Here is a 17498-nt window from a genome sequence, read left to right on the forward strand (position 1 = left end):
GAAAACGCTAAGCTGTTGTGTAGTGTGGAATGATTCATCAAAATCTTCAGCTGACAGCTCTTCAGCAGCTATCTCTATTAACTTGTTTGCTACTTAACGCTAACCACTGGCATATGAAATGATTCAGCTTCCTGTGTTAAGCACACTTTCCCCCATGCTTAAGATTCTTCCATTTATGTGATATGCTCACCAATATTTACAGCCTACCCTCTGGCCTTGATGTTGGTCTCTGGCTCTTTTGCACGTATTACTTCCTTTTTCCAACATATTGTTCTCATTCAGCCTGGAATATCTCTCAACATAATGTAAAGCCTCATCTGTTAATGCGCTAATACGCACTGGCTGATGATTGACAACTTCAGAGCTTCTGCATACGTCAGTAGCTTTGAGAGTGGGTTTCTCTTCTCTCAGCTGACATGCTCTCAAAGCAGAATCTAAGTCAATAATCTGAGGTGTTCATATTTCAGTTTTTTTTTTAAAAACACTTACGGTTCAGCTAAATGTTTTAGTGCCATCACAAACTGGTCAATAGTCTCGCTCTCTCTCGCTCTGATATTGAACACGTACTACTATCCACAAGTAACATTAATATGGAGTTCAAATAGTCTTCAAAGCCTTCAAAATCACTGTCTTAGTTCATTACTCCTCAGAGAGATACAGATTGCACTATAACTTGAAACACACTTTCCCCAGCACTGTAAACAGAACTGAGTAATTAATAGTAATAGTCTTGTATTTAATTTTGTCACTATCTCACAGTTTTAGCACAGAGTGTGAAAAAATTCCAATTTCGACTCAAATCTGCCTTCATTTCCACAGCACCAGGGAGTGAAAAATTCAGAGCCAGCACTTCAAAAGTTACAGAGGGCAGTTTTTAATTTTCACTTGTTTTTTTTTAAAATAAAAGCAACTGCAGCTGGCCCTCTTGTAAATCTGAAAATTCACCCAATCTCAGCTTCCCAGCTCTGATATCAAGTTTCAAGTAGAGTGTTTAATAGCTGTCACTAATTAAAGAGTAAGCAGCCTACAGCAGAGGTAGAAATCATACAACAATGGCAAAAGAGCCACTGCACTGTGTACAAATGCACTTTACAAACACATGCCGAGCTCTGCAATTCTCTACCTAACCCACTCCACCCAACTCGATTGTCTCCTTTCAGGCATTCCTCCGAACCTACCTCTTTGTCAAAGCTTTGGTCACATGCCCCAATATTTCTATACAAGGCTTTGTGTCAAACTTTAAGCTGCTCCTACGAAGCCCTTTGCAAAAAAAATTATTGCATTAAAGGTTTTCCATAAATATCAGTTGTGCTTTCAATGTAATTTTTGTTTTGGTTAGACCACACTATTTTTATATTCAAAATTTGAATTTGGTTTCTCTTTCAATGTCTCACCTTTTATCAATTGGCAAGTATATATTGTTCATGCTTGCACAGGTTAAGGAATTGATTTCCATTTATTAAAGCATGGAATGAAAATAATTCTGACTGACTTGCTATTGAAAAGCTTATCGGGTCAGTAGCAAAATGGCAAACTTCATCCTTGCAGGTCTGTTAAGAGTCCATATTATTATTGGCTCGTGTTATCCCATCAAAATACTTGTCAACTAATATTTTAAATCACACATGTTATGATCCCTTATGATTATATCATATTAAAACAATGGAAGTGAGGATGGATTTAAAGGCCATATAAACGTTGGGATGTGTTGGATTGTCAAAGAGAAGTGCTAATTGTGGAAAATACCCTACTCCACTATTCTATGAAATCATTGCTGATCTGACTTACGGCATATCCCCATTATACTTTCATTGCCTTGTGAATGAAAATTCTACCTAACTCAATCATCAATATATTCAAAAACCCAGATCCTCTATAGTACAGATTGCTGTGATTATCTCTCCAGCAAGTAATATTCTTTTTATCACCCCACTCTTCCCAAATAGATAATTTCCCATTTCTCCACATTTTTCAGCATTTGCTAGTGGAGAACAATGTGTTGCTGGAAAAGCGCAGCAGGTCAGGCAGCATCCAAGGAGCAGGAGAATCGACATTTCGGGGATAAGCCCTTCTTCAGGAATGAGGAAGGTGTGCAAAGCAGGCTAAGATAAAAGGTAGGGAGGAGGGGCTTGGGGGAGGGGCGTTGGGAATGCGATAGGTGGAAGGAGGTCAATGTGAGGGTGATAGGCCGGAGAGGGGGTGGGGGAGGAGAGGTTGGGAAGATGATTGCAGGTCAAGACCATTTAGCACACCTTCCTCATTCCTGAAGAAGGGCTTATGCCCGAAACGTCGATTCTCCTGCTCCTTAGATGCTGCCTGACCTGCTGCGCTTTTCCAGCAACACATTTTTCAGCTCTGATCTCCAGCATCTGCAGTCCTCACTTTCTCCACTAGCAAATGTTTAGCTCATTTAACTTACATTAATTCATTTAACACTTTTCTTTTCCTCACAACTTGCTTTTCTAATTGTTTCTGCCTTGTCAGCAATTTCATTAGAATGTACTTATCTCATCCAAATTATGACTATAGATTGTAAACAATGGAGGGTCCAGTATTGATCCCCGTGGCACCCAACTAGTTAAAGTTTACCAAACTAAAAATGACCAATTTAACATCTGTTTCTTGTTCATTATCCAATCTTCTATCCATGCTAATATATAATCCTCACTACAATGAGCTCTTATAGAACATAGAACATAGAAGAATACAGCGGATTACAGGCCCTTTGGCCCTCGATGTTGCGCCGATCCAAGCCCACCTAACCTACACTAGCCCACTATCCTCCATATGCCTATCCAATGCCCGCTTAAATGCCCATAAAGAGGGAGAGTCCACCACTGCTACTGGCAGGGCATTCCATGAACTCACGACTCGCCGAGTAAAGAACCTACCCCTAACATCTTTCCTATACCTACCCCCCCTTAATTTAAAGCTATGCCCCCTCATAATAGCTGACTCCATACGTGGAAAAAGGTTCTCACGGTCAACCCTATCTAAACCCCTAATCATCTTGTACACCTTTATCAAGTCACCCCTAAACCTTCTTTTCTCCAATGAAAACAACCCCAAGTGCCTCAGCCTTTCCTCATACGATCTTCCTACCATACCAGGCAACATCCTGGTCAACCTCCTCTGCACCCGTTCCAGTGCCTCCACATCCTTCCTATAGTATGGCGACCAAAACTGCACACAACACTCCAGATGCGGCCGCACCAAAGTCTTCTACAACTGCAACATGATCTCAGGGCTCCGGAACTCAATTCCTCTACCAATAAAAGCCAGTACGCCATATGCCTTCTTCACCGCACTATTTACCTGGGTGGCAACTTTCAAAGATCTGTGTACGTGGACACCAAGATCCCTCTGCTCATCCACACTACCAAGTATCCGACCATTAGCCCAGTACCCCATCTTTTTGTTACTCTTACCAAAGTGAATCACCTCACACTTAGCTACATTGAACTCCATTTGCCACCTTTCTGCCCAGTTCTGCAGCTTATCTATATCCTGCTGTAACCTGCCACGTCCTTCCTCACTGTCAACAACTCCACCGACTTTCGTATCATCCGCAAACTTGCTCACCCAACCTTCTAGCCCCTCCTCCAGGTCATTTATAAAAATGACAAACAGCAATGGTCCCAAAACAGATCCTTGCAGAACACCGCTAGTAACTGCACTCCAAGATGAACCTTTACCATCAACTACTACCCTCTGTCTTCTTCCAGCCAGCCAATTCCTAATCCAAACCTCCAACTCACACTCAATGCCATACCTCCGTATTTTTTGAAGTAGCCTACCATGGGGAACCTTATCAAACGCCTTACTAAAATCCATATACACCACATCTTCCGCTTTCCCCTCGTCCACCTCCTTAGTCACCTTCTCAAAGAATTCAATAAGGTTTGTGAGGCACGACCTGCCCTTCACAAAACCATGCTGACTATCCTTGATCACATTATTCCTATTCAGATGTTCATAAATCCTATCCCTTATAATTCTCTCTAAGACTTTGCCCACAACAGAAGTGAGACTCACCGGCCTATAGTTACTAGGGTTATCCCTACTCCCCTTCTTGAACAAGGGAACCACATTTGCTAGCCTCCAGTCTTCTGGCACTACTCCTGTAGACAACGAGGACATAAAAATCAAGGCCAATGGCTCTGCAATCTCCTCCCTTGCTTCCCAGAGAATCCTAGGATAAATGCCATCAGGCCCAGGGGACTTATCTATTTTCACCCTTTCCAGAATTTCCAACACCTCTTTCCTACATACCTCAAAGCCATTCATTCTACTTAATTGTGACTCAGTATTCACATCGGCAACAATTCCTGTTCCTGAGTGAATACTGACGAAAAGTATTCATTCAGTGTCTCCCCAATCTCTTCAGCCTCCACACGCAACTTCCCACTACTATCCTTGACTGGACCTATTCCTACCCTAGTCATTCTTTTATTCCTGACATACCTATAGAAAGCCTTAGGGTTTTCCCTAATCCTACCAACTAAGGACCTTTCATGTCCCCTCCTTGCTGCTCTTAGCTCTCTCTTCAGGTCCTTCCTGGATACCTTATAACTCTCAATCGCCCCAATTGAACCTTCATGCCTCATCTTTACATAGGCCGCCCTCTTCCATTTAACAAGCGATTCCAATTCCTTATTAAACCACGGCTCCCTCACACGACCCTTTCCTCCCTGCCTGACAGGTACATACTTATCAAGGACACTCAATAGTTGCTCCTTGAACAAGCTCCACATATCAATTACGCCCTTGCCTTGAAGCCTACTTTTCCAAGCCACGCATCCTAAGTCATGCCTCACCGCATCATAATTTCCCTGCCCCCAGCTATAACTCTTGCCCTGCAGTGCACACTTATCCCTCTCCATCACTAGAGTAAAAGTCACCGAATTGTGGTCACTGTCCCCAAAGTGCTCACCTACCTCTAATTCTATCACCTGGCCTGGTTCATTACCCAGAACCAAATCCACTATGGCCTCACCTCTTGTTGGCCTATCTACATATTGTGTCAGGAAACCCTCCTGTACACATTGGACAAACACCGACCCATCTAACGAACTAGAGCTATAGCTTTCCCAATCAATATCAGGAAAGTTAAAGGCCCCCATAACAACCACCCTATTACTTTCACTCTTCTCTTGAATCATCCTCGCAATCCTTTCTTCTACATTTCTAGGACTATTAGGAGGCCTGTAAAAAGCTCCTAACAGGGTGACCTCACCTTTCCTATTCCTAACCTCAGCCCAAACTACCTCAGATGGTGAGTCTTCATCCATCGTCCTTTCCACCGCTGTAATACGATCTTTGACAAGCAATGCCACACCTCCCCCTCTTTTACCCCCACCTCTGACCCTACTAAAACATTTAAACCCTGGAACCTGCAACAGCCAATCCTGTCCCTGTTCTACCCATGTCTCCGCAATAGCCACAACATCGAAGTCCCAGGTACCAACCCACGCTGCAAGTTCACCTACCTTATTTCGTATACTTCTTGCATACGAAAGTTAGTACACATTATCCTTTTTGAAATCGAAATACACTAAACAGTCAGTATTTCTAAAATCACGTTGCTTACTCTATTCTCAAAGAATCCTACTGAAGTGGTCAAACATGATCTCACACAAAATTATGCCCATTCATCTGAAGTTATTATCATGCTCTAAATTATATTATAACCTTAATAATGGATTATAGCATTTTTTCCAAAGTTAAGATAACTAGCCTATAGTTTCCTGCTTTCTGTATCCTCTTTTCTGGACTAGAGGTATTAATTCTGACGACATTTTCCAATCCATTGGAGCTTTTCTATAATCTAGGGAATTCCGGAAGCCTCCAATCCAATACATCTATTGGGAATTCACTTCCTTCAAGACCCTGGGATCATGGGGAAGTGATGAACTAGTGGCATTGTCACTTTCCTCGTAATCCAGAGACCCAGGTTCAAAAGTCACCATGGTAGTTAGAAAAGTTTGAATTCAATAAGGTTAAGAATTAAAAATATAATAATAACCATGAAACCATTGTCAATTAATGCCTCGCTAATATCTTTTAGGGATAGAAAACTGCCATCAGCACTTTGGCTGACTTAAATGGGACCCGTGGCGATGTGACTGATTCTTAAATACACTCTAAAGTGGCTTGACAAGCCATTCAGTCAGATCAAAACAAAAACAAGCTAAACAAAAAGCAACAAAAGCAGACAACTTAGATTCAACTTATAGACTGAAAACAATGACAAACTCAATCTACAATGTACTTCCTACTAATAATCGGTGAGGCACAAACTTACCAAACTAGATAACACACAGGCAGATAAAATCATCCTCATTAAATCACACCTTGTCCCAGAAAACACCATCACCCGAAGAGGCGATGGCACACTGGTAAACAAATCAGAAGAAAGTTACCCTTAGAGTCCTCAACATTGGGTCTGGATGCCATTGAGTCTCAAGGTATAAGGACAAACATCAGCAACGTGTACAATCTATAAGATGCATTACAGAAATTCTCCAAGGCTCTTTATGCAGCACCCTCCAACCAAGCATATGTAAGGTATAGACAGGATAAATCGAGTGAATCCTTAGAAGAGTATAGAGGCAGTAGGAGTATACTTAAGAGGGAAATCAGGAGGGCAAAAAAGGGGACATGAAATAGCTTTGGCAAACAGGGTTAATGAGAATCCAAAGGGTTTTTACAAATACATTAAGGACAAAAGGATAACTAGGGAGAGAATAGGGCCCTTCAAAGATCAGCAAGGCGGCCTTCGTGTGGAGCCGCAGGAGATGGGGCAGATACTAAACAAGTATTTTGCATCAGTATTCACTGTGGAAAAGGAAATGGAAGATACAGAACGTAGCGAAATAGATGGTGACATCTTGCAAAACGTCCATATTACAGAGTAGAAAGAAATGGATATCTTGAAATGCATAAAGGTGGATAAATCCCCAGGACCTGTTCAGATGTACTCTAGAACTTTGTGGGAAGCCAGAGAAGTAATTGCTGGGCCTCTTGCTGAGATAGATATTTGTATCATCGATAGTCACAGGTGAGGTGCCGAAAGACTGGAGGTTGGCTAATGTGGTGCCACTGTTTAAGAAGGGTAGTAAGGAGAAGCCAGGGAACTACAGACCAGTGAGCCTGACCTCGGTGGTGGGCAAGTTGTTGGAGGAAATCCCGAGGGACAGGATGTACATGTATTTGGAAAGGCAAGGACTAATTAGGGATAGTCAACACGGCTTTGTGCATGGGAAGTCATTGCTCACAAACTTGATTGAGTTTTTTGAAGAAGTAATAAAGAGGATTGATGAGGGCAGAATGGTAGATGTGATCTATATGGACTTCAGTAAGGCATTCAACAAGGTACCCTATGGTTAGCAAGGTTAGATGTCCTGGAACAAAGGGAGAACTAGCCACTTGGATACAGAACTGGCTCAAAGGTAAAAGACAGAGGGTGATGGTGGAGGGTTCTTTTTCAGACTGGTGGCCTGTGACCGTGGAGTGCCACAAGGATTGGTGCTGGGTCCTCAACTTTTTGTCATCTACGTAAATGACTGGGATGCGAGCAAAAAGAGGTACAAGTAGTAAGTTTGCAGATGACACTAAAATTGGAGGTGTAGTGGGCAGCGAAGAGGGTTACCTCAGATTAAAACAAGATCTTGACCAGATGGGCCAATGGGCTGAGGAGTGGCAGATAGAGTTTAATTCAGATAAATGCGAGGTGCTGCAGTTTGGGAAAGCAAATCTTAGCAGGACTTGTATACTTAATGATAAGGTCCTAGGGAGTGTTGCTGAACAAAGAGACCTTGGAATGCAGGTTCATAGCTCCTTGAAAGTGGAGTCGCAGGTAGATAGGATAGTGAAGAAAGCGTTTGGTATGCTTTCTTTTATCGGTCAGAGTATTGAGTACAGGGGTTGGGAGGTCATATTGCGGCTGTACAGGATGTTGGTTAGGCCACTGTTGGAATATTGCATGCAATTCTAGTCTCCTTCCTATTGGAAAAATGTTGTGAAACTTGAAAGGGTTCAGAAAATATTTACAAGGACGTTGCCAGGGTTGGAGGATTTGAGCTATGGGGAAAGGCTGAACAGGCTGGGGCTATTTTTCCTGGATCGTCGGAGGCTGAGGGGTGACCTTATAGAGGTTTACAAAATTATGAAGGGCATTGATAGGTTAAATAGACAAAGTCTTTTCCCTGGGGTGGGGAAGTCCAGAACTAGACGGCATAGGTTGAGGGTGAGAGGGGAAAGATATAAAAAGGGACCTAAGGGGCAACTTTTTCACACAGAGGGTGGTACGTGTATGAAATGAGCTGTCAGTGGAAGTGGTGGAGGCTGGTACAATTGCAACATTTAAAAGGCATTTGGATGGTATATGAATAGGAAGGGTTTGGAGGGATATGGGCCAGGTGCTGGCTGGTGGGACTAGATTGGGTTGGGATATCTGGTCAGCATGGACGGGTTGGACCGAAGGGTCTGTTTCCATGCTGTACATCTCTATGACTCTATGACACGACAACCATGATCTAAAAGCACAAGGGCAACAGCTACATGCTAACACTACCATCTGCAAGTTCCTTCCAAACCACTCACCATCCTGACTTTGAAATATAATAGTAATTCCTTTAGAATCGTTGGGTCACAACCCTGGAGTACCTTCCCGAAAAGCATCATGGAGGGACGTGCATAAAATGAACTGCAGCAGTTCCACATTGCAGCCCACCACCTCTTTCACAAGGGATCACAAGATTGGGCAATAAATGATTGCCCAGAAAGCAACATCCACATCTCATGAATAGATTTTAAAAACTTGTGAGCCTATCGTCCCATTCGTACACCGAGAACTGGAGTTTCTTTCCAGTGTTAATGATTCTTTTCAGTTAATTTGACCTGCTTGTCCACTGCTTTTGGCAGCATCTACCACCAAAACAGATATCAAGTACATAATTAGAGCCTGTCCCTTTTCCTTATTTCTCAGTATTAATCCTCCAGTCTCATCCTTCAGCAACTTTCCTTTTCTTAAAAACTGTCAAAGCTCAACATTTTTAAAAAATCTTCCTCCTTGTTTATTTTCAATTTCTAATTTCCCCTTTTTTAAAAAAAACAATTTTTCCTGATTTCTAAAATGTTGCCTGCCTTCTGGCCTACTAATCTTCACAGTATTGGCAATTTTTCTTTCAGTTGGATATTATCCTTAATTTTCTTAATGGTCAAAGACTGAGCATCTGTCTTGTAATGTCTTTCTTTGTTGAGGATTATGAAATATCTCCTAAAATTGCTCAACTGTAGGATTTAAAATAATTAACAAGGAGTAGCAATTAGATAACAGTGACATCATAAAAGTAACTCTAATACACTTATACATTAGGTATTGAAGGGTAGAGATTATGATGCGAGGCACCCCAGCAATGCCTCGGCATCAAAAACATTACTTCTTTGAAATCAAGCAGGCTACCCATTTTAGTGAGATTTTCACAACAATAAAAAGTATTAAATTTCTTCTACATTAAACTTTGATATAAGGTAATGAATCCATTCACTTTTCAATAATCTCTCCACAAATCATATTTCATTTCAACTTGTACATATGATAAATTCATTATTTTTAAACAAATCTACTGTTTAAAGTTGATTTTTAATAATAAATCTAATGAAACATGCTATCCCGAACATAACAAAAATGCATCTCATTACTTTAATGTGAACAACGTGCATCTTCCCAGTCTGCTCTCTCACTCTTTCAGATGCATCATGAAGGTGAGGTAGTAGTAGTCTTATACAGTCATGTGATTAATGACTGCCTTAGTTACTCAATGATTATAGGTCCACTGTGGTTTAATATACTATGTGAATCTAAAGCAAAATAACACATTCTTTCGTCTCAATGTTTTAAAAAATTTGATTCAAAAACTCTTTGCCACAGAGTTGTGGTGACACAGTCCTTGTATACATAAGGCCAAGATAGACAGATTGTCGATCAGTAGGAGAATCAAGGGTTACAGAGAAAAGTCAGGTAAGTGAACAAGTTGGACCGAAGGGTCTGTTTCCATGCTGTACATCTCTATGACTCTAAGAAATGTCGGATCAGCCATGATCGTGTTGACTGTAAAAGCAGGCTCAAAGGGCTGAACATCCTACTCCTGTTCCTATTTCTGGTGCTTATGGTTGTCTGATCCTTCATTCTACAAGGGCATGACAAAATTCCAATCAGACAACTGAAAGGTCAGTTGAAATAGTTTGTTAATACCCTCAAATAACAATTGTAGATTGACAGTAGTATGTGCTGCTGTGATTCTCCATACAATCAAAAAGCTTGCCAACTTTCTCGAGGTAAGATATAAATTAAGAATGGGTACAGGTAATAGTACCCAAATAATGATAAGAAATCATGAAACCATACGCCAAGAGGTAGTCAGCTGCTTCAAGAAATAAGACTGAGAAGCAAACTGCCTTCTCAGAAAGATGTCAAAGAGAGGTAATTCAGTATCTTGAGTCACTGAAAGGCCTACATTTTAACAAAAGAACCTCGTATATAAAATAAACATGACAATATTCTTCTGAGAAACCAGTTTGCCGATAGCAACTTACTTCTTCCTTACTCATTTGAGCCACTATTGTCGAACTCAGCATATCCAAAAAGAACATCATTGGATCAATTCTTCACTTTCCCAAATGGTGTAGTGGATTTGCTAAGTCACATATACAGCAGATAAGCATGGACTAAGTCCTGGATATTGCAACTGATTTGACAATTAACTGCTGATTTCATCTAATTCAAGACAATGATGCTCACTCAAGTTTCTTGTTCAACAGAGTAGCATAAGGAGAAAATATCTATATTTTGGAATGTCACCATAAGACAACAATAAACAATGAGATGGACCTCCAGGAGAACTTTTTTTCCCCCAAATGATCTGGTTTAATTGTCACCATAACATATCAATATAAAAAAAAGTGGCCCCACTCCTCACTGATCAAACGTGATAAAAACCACCAGCAGAAAATTAGAGACAGGTCCATGTATTTTGTTCATATTCCTCCAATGCTCAACAAGCATGATAATTTTGGATGAATACAGTTTCAAACTTTCTTTGACTTTATTAGAAAGTGGTTTATTTAATATAACCAACAAGTAAATATTCCAACAATATTTCGCCAATCCTGAAAGGAAGCCGGAAACAATTTCCCATCCAATATGTGAATCAGTGGCTTGTATCAATCAGACCACTTAACTGAAAGAATGCCTGGTGGGCAGGGCTGTCCCGATTAAGAGATGATTACTGACTGATTTAGCAATAAATAAAAATACAATAATTGAGGTGTAAAAATAAAACACACGCAAACAGTCCCTTTAAATTTGAACAATTAACTTCCCATATTTACCTTCAAACACAATCACCTCGTCCTGACAGCTTAAATGCACTATCCTTTCCTGCACCTCTAGACAAAAACCATTTGAGGTCGCTCTCCATTATCTTTTTAAAAAACATGTTTTGTACTTGAAAGTTTCCAGAATGCACTCAACTATGCACAGTAGTTTCAAATAATGAACACAAAAGAAAATGCATTTGAGTTACATATTTACTGTCGTTGTTAACAATATTCGCATCCAATTTACTGAAAAAATGAATGAGATTATCGTTACTTGAAACAACCCTGGAGATAAATAAATGAAACTGAAATTTTATATATAACGTCGTCAGACTTTCCTCTTGTCAAGTCCGAGGTTCATTTGATAGAAATTTAAGTTCGTAGATATCAAACGAGTTTTAGATTATAATTGTGTAACTACTCCTAATACTGTCAACCAGCCTGGGTACCCGACTAACAATTAAAAAAAACTTAACCTATTTAAGGATTTAATAATTTAAATGTGCATCACAATTGCGTGCACTTCCTGAAATAAACTCGGTAGTTTCTCTCCAAGCCTAGACTCTACCTTTATCTATTTCCCCCCTTTTTCTTTTTTTACCCCCCTCACGTTCTCTCTCTCTCTCTCTCTCTTGCAGAATCCACCCTGAGATTTCTCTTCCTCAAACACTTCTTGTATTTTATTTGGGCAGTTTCTCAAAATGGCGGAGTCTATATTCCTGTAAAGGCCTAAAAGGAGACACGTTGCATTTCAAAACGTGAATTTATTGCATCCCTTTCTCTTTTAAAAATGGGAAAAAGGGGAATAAAAGGAGGGGGAATGAGAGCGCGGCGCGGAAACATTGTATCGAGCAGCGGCTCGCTCCCATTCCAATGGAAGCCTCGCACTTTGCCCGGGTTCCATAAAATGGTCTATGTCACAGGAGAGTTCAGTGTTTGTAATTATTATAATAATCACCATCTCCAACTATCAAGCACTCATCATTCACCGGCATTGCTCAAACACTCTTTCCCCTCTCCATTTAAATTAGTTTTCTTCCCCCCCTTCTCTGTTTTCCTCCCCGTTATTAACCATTTATTTCTAATTGCTGAGGGCGACTTGTGCTGCTGTGCAAATACACAGTCCCCGGCCACTCGCTTCTCTGCAACTACTTTTATTTAAGTTGCACCAAATGCAATTAAGGATAAACGCCAGGGGAAAAAAAAATAAGATTGAGGGGAAGGGGGAGGAAGTTAAATTCCCAGCCTGGCAGGAGAGGCAGCCCAGATACACCATTCGTTGTCTGAGAGCTTTTGCTCCTGGTTTATTTTCTTTTTAAAATTAAAAATTGCACCGTTTCTTACCCAAATTCTGTCACGAGTAGCAAATTTCCAGGTCGGCAGTGCGCACGCGCGCGGGACAGCTGCTCGCAAGGAACTGCAGAGCGAGAGAGGAAAAAAAACTAGACACTAAGGCACTCACCCACCTTCTGTGTGCTTTCTTGTAAATGTCTGCCTCTCAATCGCGTTTATTTCTCATTTGCATATTATTGCCGGTCTCATTTTGACATCCAACTTTATCAGCCTATTAAGTATATTGTAATTAAAATGCGTGCATTAATTCAAAACCTGGACGCTGTTTATCCTCAGGATGTAATGTATTTCCGAAGAAAGGAACTTGTATTTGTAGGCTTAGTTATTTGAATGCAATGATTCCTCTGACTCATTTTTGTCCGTGTATGCCTGTGTTGATCTAAGTTTCTGTTGACTGCAAAGACTGATTTTCGTTTTGGCCAACTGTGTGAACTAATTTTATTCAAAGTGCTCTGTTTCCTTGTTTTGTGAGGGTTCATTTGCAAACATTCTTACCTCTTTTAACGTTCGAGTAGATGGGGAAAACAATACTTTCAGCTGTACTAACTGGTATTGCTGAACAGTGAAGTAATTTTGGTAGATAAAGTTGGAATTTTGGGTGAATTCATCAAAAATCAAGTTTTATAGTGGAATATGTGACAATTCTTCATTCTAAGCTGTATTTTCATAATAACCTATCAGATGTTTTGTCACCATGAAGTACAAACACAACTTTTTAAAAATTCTCTTCAACATATGCACTTTTTCCACCACCATTTCACCAAATTTCATCTGTTTATAGGCTGAGTGTCACTGGCAAGACTGGCACAGGAGATCAAGTACTTCAGACATTCCTGATTTGATGATTCTGGTGTTGGACTGCGGTGTACAAAGTTAAAAATCACACAACACCAGGTTATAGTCCAACAGGTTTAATTGGAAGCACTAGCTTTCGGAGCATCGCTCCTTCATCAGACAACCACCTGATGAAGGAGCAGCACTCTGAAAACTAGTGCTTCCAATTAAATCCTATAACACTATAACCTGGTGTTGTGTGATTTTTAACTTCAGACAGTTCATCCTTTATGTTCTTACATAGGTCCTATCCGAACTCAAGTTTTGCATATGAGATACTTGAACCACTTAAGCGGGAATAGCAGGAAAGTGGTTAACTGTTGGCTGCATCATGGTTTTAAAACTCAGGAGTACTTTCTGAAAGGTGGACTCTCATAAAAGTGGGGGTTCACCCACAGCTATCAGAGGCAAGGACCCCTGTTGAAATCCACCAGGTTTCAGATCTGGTTCTCCAGTTTCCAGTTACCATTCTGTCCAGACTTGGGTCTAAATCCAACTCTTCTAACTGCAAGGTGGGAAGATTATCACAGCTCCATTTGCTTCTCAGGCTGGGCATGAGCTCCATGCTGGAGGCCAATCAAATGGTTAAAGACATAGATTCCAGTTGAGCAGGATCCAAATAAAATCACTAATGACAGAGTAAAAGGTCAAAGAATTTTAATGTCAGTGAGTTACACCAGTAATGCCACAACTTGTATTTATCTAGCACCTTTCTGAACTAAAACATCAGAAGGTGCATCAGAGGAGCACTATAAAGCAGAATTGGATATCTAGTCACATTAGGAGATTGAGAGCAGATGATTAAATGCTTGAGTCCTGATTTTTGTTCTCAGCTCAGATATGCAGAGTTAGAAGAAGTGCCCCTTCCCCGAGCCTGCCCTTTAAAAATGGCCACCTGCAGTGTCTATTTTTGGTTTAGCAGGCCAGACTGGATTGGAAGTTGGGCCAGGTGACCCAGAAGTGTCCAGGAGGCTGCCGGGTTCCAGAGGCACACTGAGCAGAAAGCCTGCCGGGGGACTCTGGTGCTGTGTTCAAAGTTTAAAAATAAAATTTGAAACAAAAAAAGCCTTCACTCCCCATGCCCCATCCATCCAAACATACGTCCCCACTTGCTTCCCTATGACCCCTCATTGCCCTATGTCAACTTATGCCCAATTACCCTCTATACCAAGCATGCTCATCTACTTAACCCCATGGCTTCATATATGTCATTTACCCCAATCATTCTAGTGGCCCTTTATACCATGCCAATGTTTTTACACCACACACCTCCCATGTCAACTCACCTGTTATCCAGCATGGTCACTCATCAGGAGGCAAAATAAAGTTACAGTATACTGATGATATCATTGTTGAAAATAAAACCACACTTATTGACACAAAAATATCCAATACACTGTCCAACTAAAATCAGTGTGTCAACTAATATTTCACTTGTGTTTCAATGACTTTTGTAAATAAGCATGTAGCTTGGGTATTCAATAACCTGTGTAAATAAACATGTTTAAAAACTCTACTTAAGTATTTAATCCTTTATGTCAACAAACATTTCAATTAGATAAGTAGTTGGAGCTGTCCATCAAAAGGCACTCCATTGTCTAGTTGATATCAGTAATGCAGCATAAATTCTAAAATGGCTTTATGTAGGAATGATTCGGAGATGCCGGTGTTGGACTGGGGTGTACAAAGTTAAAAAATTAAAAAGAGCCCTCCACAATCACCTGATGAAGGAGCGTCGCTCCAAAAGCTAGTGTGCTTCCAATTAAACCTGTTGGACTATAACCTGGTGTTGTGTGATTTTTAATTATGTAGGAAGGCATTCTGAAATAGTAGATGCTTTCTCTTAACATCTTTAGATATTGTCTCTTTAGATATTTTCTTGAAAATATTGCAAAGCCAACGTATTTATGCACTTTTTAATTCATAAGCATATCATTTTCTATCCCAAAGGGTACCTTAACTCTTCAAAAGGAAAAAAGTTAATCTCTCTGACCTCTACCCCTTGTGTTCTGTCTCATGCTTATCCCCACATATTTTCTAAACCTCACCCATGCCAACTCTTGAAACCAAATGCCCCCTATGCATCCCCATAGTCTACCATACTCCTATACCAACTAAATGCCTACTTCCACCTGCTACTATTTCCCCCTTCACTGACTATGTTAGCTAATTGAATATCCTGGGTGAATGTACCTTCAACAACAGGAAGCTTAACACCATTCAGGACAAAGCAACTTGCTTGATTGGACTCCATTGAACAAGGGCAGGACTTATACAGCTAATGGTAGGGCCCTGAGTAGTGTTGTCAAACAAAGAGACCTTAAGGTTCAGGTACATAGTTCTTTGAAAGTTGCATCACAGGTAGACAGGGTGGTTAAGAAGGTTTTTAGCATCTTGGCTTCATTACTCAGACTATAGGAGTTGAGGTGTCATGTTGAGAATGTGCAGGACATTGGTTAGGCCATTTTTTAACTCTTGTGTACAATTCTGTTAGCCCTGCTGTAGGAAGGATATTATTAAATTGGAGAGGGTTCAGAAAAGATTTACCTGGATATTGCCGGGACTGGATGGTTTGAGTTATACGGAGAGGCTGGATAGACTGGACAATGTTTCACTGGAATGTAGGAGTTTGAGGGATGACCTTATAGATATTTATAAAATGATGAGGGGCATAGAAAAGGTGAATAGCAAAAGTCTTTTCCCTCGGGTGGGAAAGTTCAAAACTTGGGGGTATATTTTTAAGGTAAGAGGAGAAAGATTTAAAAGGGAGGGGCAACTTTTCACACAGAGGGTCATTCGTATGTGGAATGAACTGATAAAGGAAGTGGTAGATGCAGATACAGTTACAATATATAAAAAGGCATTTGGACAGGCACATGAACAGGAAAGGTTTGGAAGGATATGGGCCAAATGCAGGCAAGTGGGATTTAGCTAATCAAGTCTGCTCCACCATTCAATGAGATTACGGCTGATCTAATAATTGTCAACTCCACTTTCCTGCCTTATCCCCATAACTCTGAATTCATTTTCTCATTAAAAATCTGTTTACTTCAGCCTTGAATAAAATTAATAACTGCATTGGTAGCCCTGTGCAATAAAGAATTCTATAGATTCACTATCTTCTGAAAGAAGAAATACCTCCTCACCTCTATCTTATATGGATGAATGTCTCACGCTTTTCCCGCACTTTCCTACAAGTGGAAATTACCTCTCCATATCCACCCTGGCAAGCCCCCGAAGAATATTAAATGTTTCAGTAATGTCTCTTTCAATCTTGCATTCTTCAATGAGTACAAACTCAACTTATGAAACTTCTCCTCAGAATAAAATCCCTCCATACATGGAATCAACTGAATGAACTTTCTCTGAGCTACCTCCAATGTCAGTATATCTTTCCTTCGGTAAAAGGATTTAACCTGTTAACTGCATTCTAGATGTGGTTTGATTAATGCCTTGTATGATTTTAGCAAGACCTCCCTATTTTTATATTCCATTTCTTTTGAAATAAAGACCAATTATCCATTTGCCTTCTTTATTGCCTGTTGAACTTGAATGCCTGCTTTTTATGATTTATACAAGGGGACACCCTCAAATCCCTTTCGTGACATCTTTTTGCAGTCTTTTCTCACATAGGTAATATGGAGCTCTTCTATTTATCATGCCAAAGTACATCGTCTCACATTTTCGCACAATACATTCGATCTGTCAAGTTTTTGCCTTCTCACTCAACCTATGTATATCCCTCTGCAGTCTCTTTGTGACATTCTCACCTCTTGCCTTCCCACCTATTTTTGTGTCGTCTGCAATCTTGACAATAGTACATTCATTTCCATCATCCAAGTCATTAATATATATTTGCAAATAATTGCAGAGTGTACTATTCACAAGATGTGCTGAAACAACCTGCCATGTTTCCTCAGACAGCAAAC

At 40.4% G+C, this 17498-nt stretch overlaps 1 protein-coding gene across 1 annotated transcript in view; it reads right to left on the reverse strand.

Moving 5' to 3' along the window:
• The window catches only part of l3mbtl3 (L3MBTL histone methyl-lysine binding protein 3), a 170153-nt gene extending 157288 nt beyond the window's left edge, over positions 1-12865 (reverse strand). Inside the window, exon 1 of the mRNA XM_043683587.2 lies at positions 12727-12865. The gene's annotated coding sequence lies outside the window, so the exon portion shown is untranslated. The remainder of the gene's footprint in view (positions 1-12726) is intronic.
• Between the last annotated feature and the right edge of the window lie 4633 nt (positions 12866-17498).

This window comes from Chiloscyllium plagiosum, unplaced genomic scaffold (assembly GCF_037043375.1).
Source record: "Chiloscyllium plagiosum isolate Xiang-an unplaced genomic scaffold, Cpla_swu_hap1 HiC_scaffold_3, whole genome shotgun sequence".
NCBI classification, from domain to species: domain Eukaryota; kingdom Metazoa; phylum Chordata; class Chondrichthyes; order Orectolobiformes; family Hemiscylliidae; genus Chiloscyllium; species Chiloscyllium plagiosum.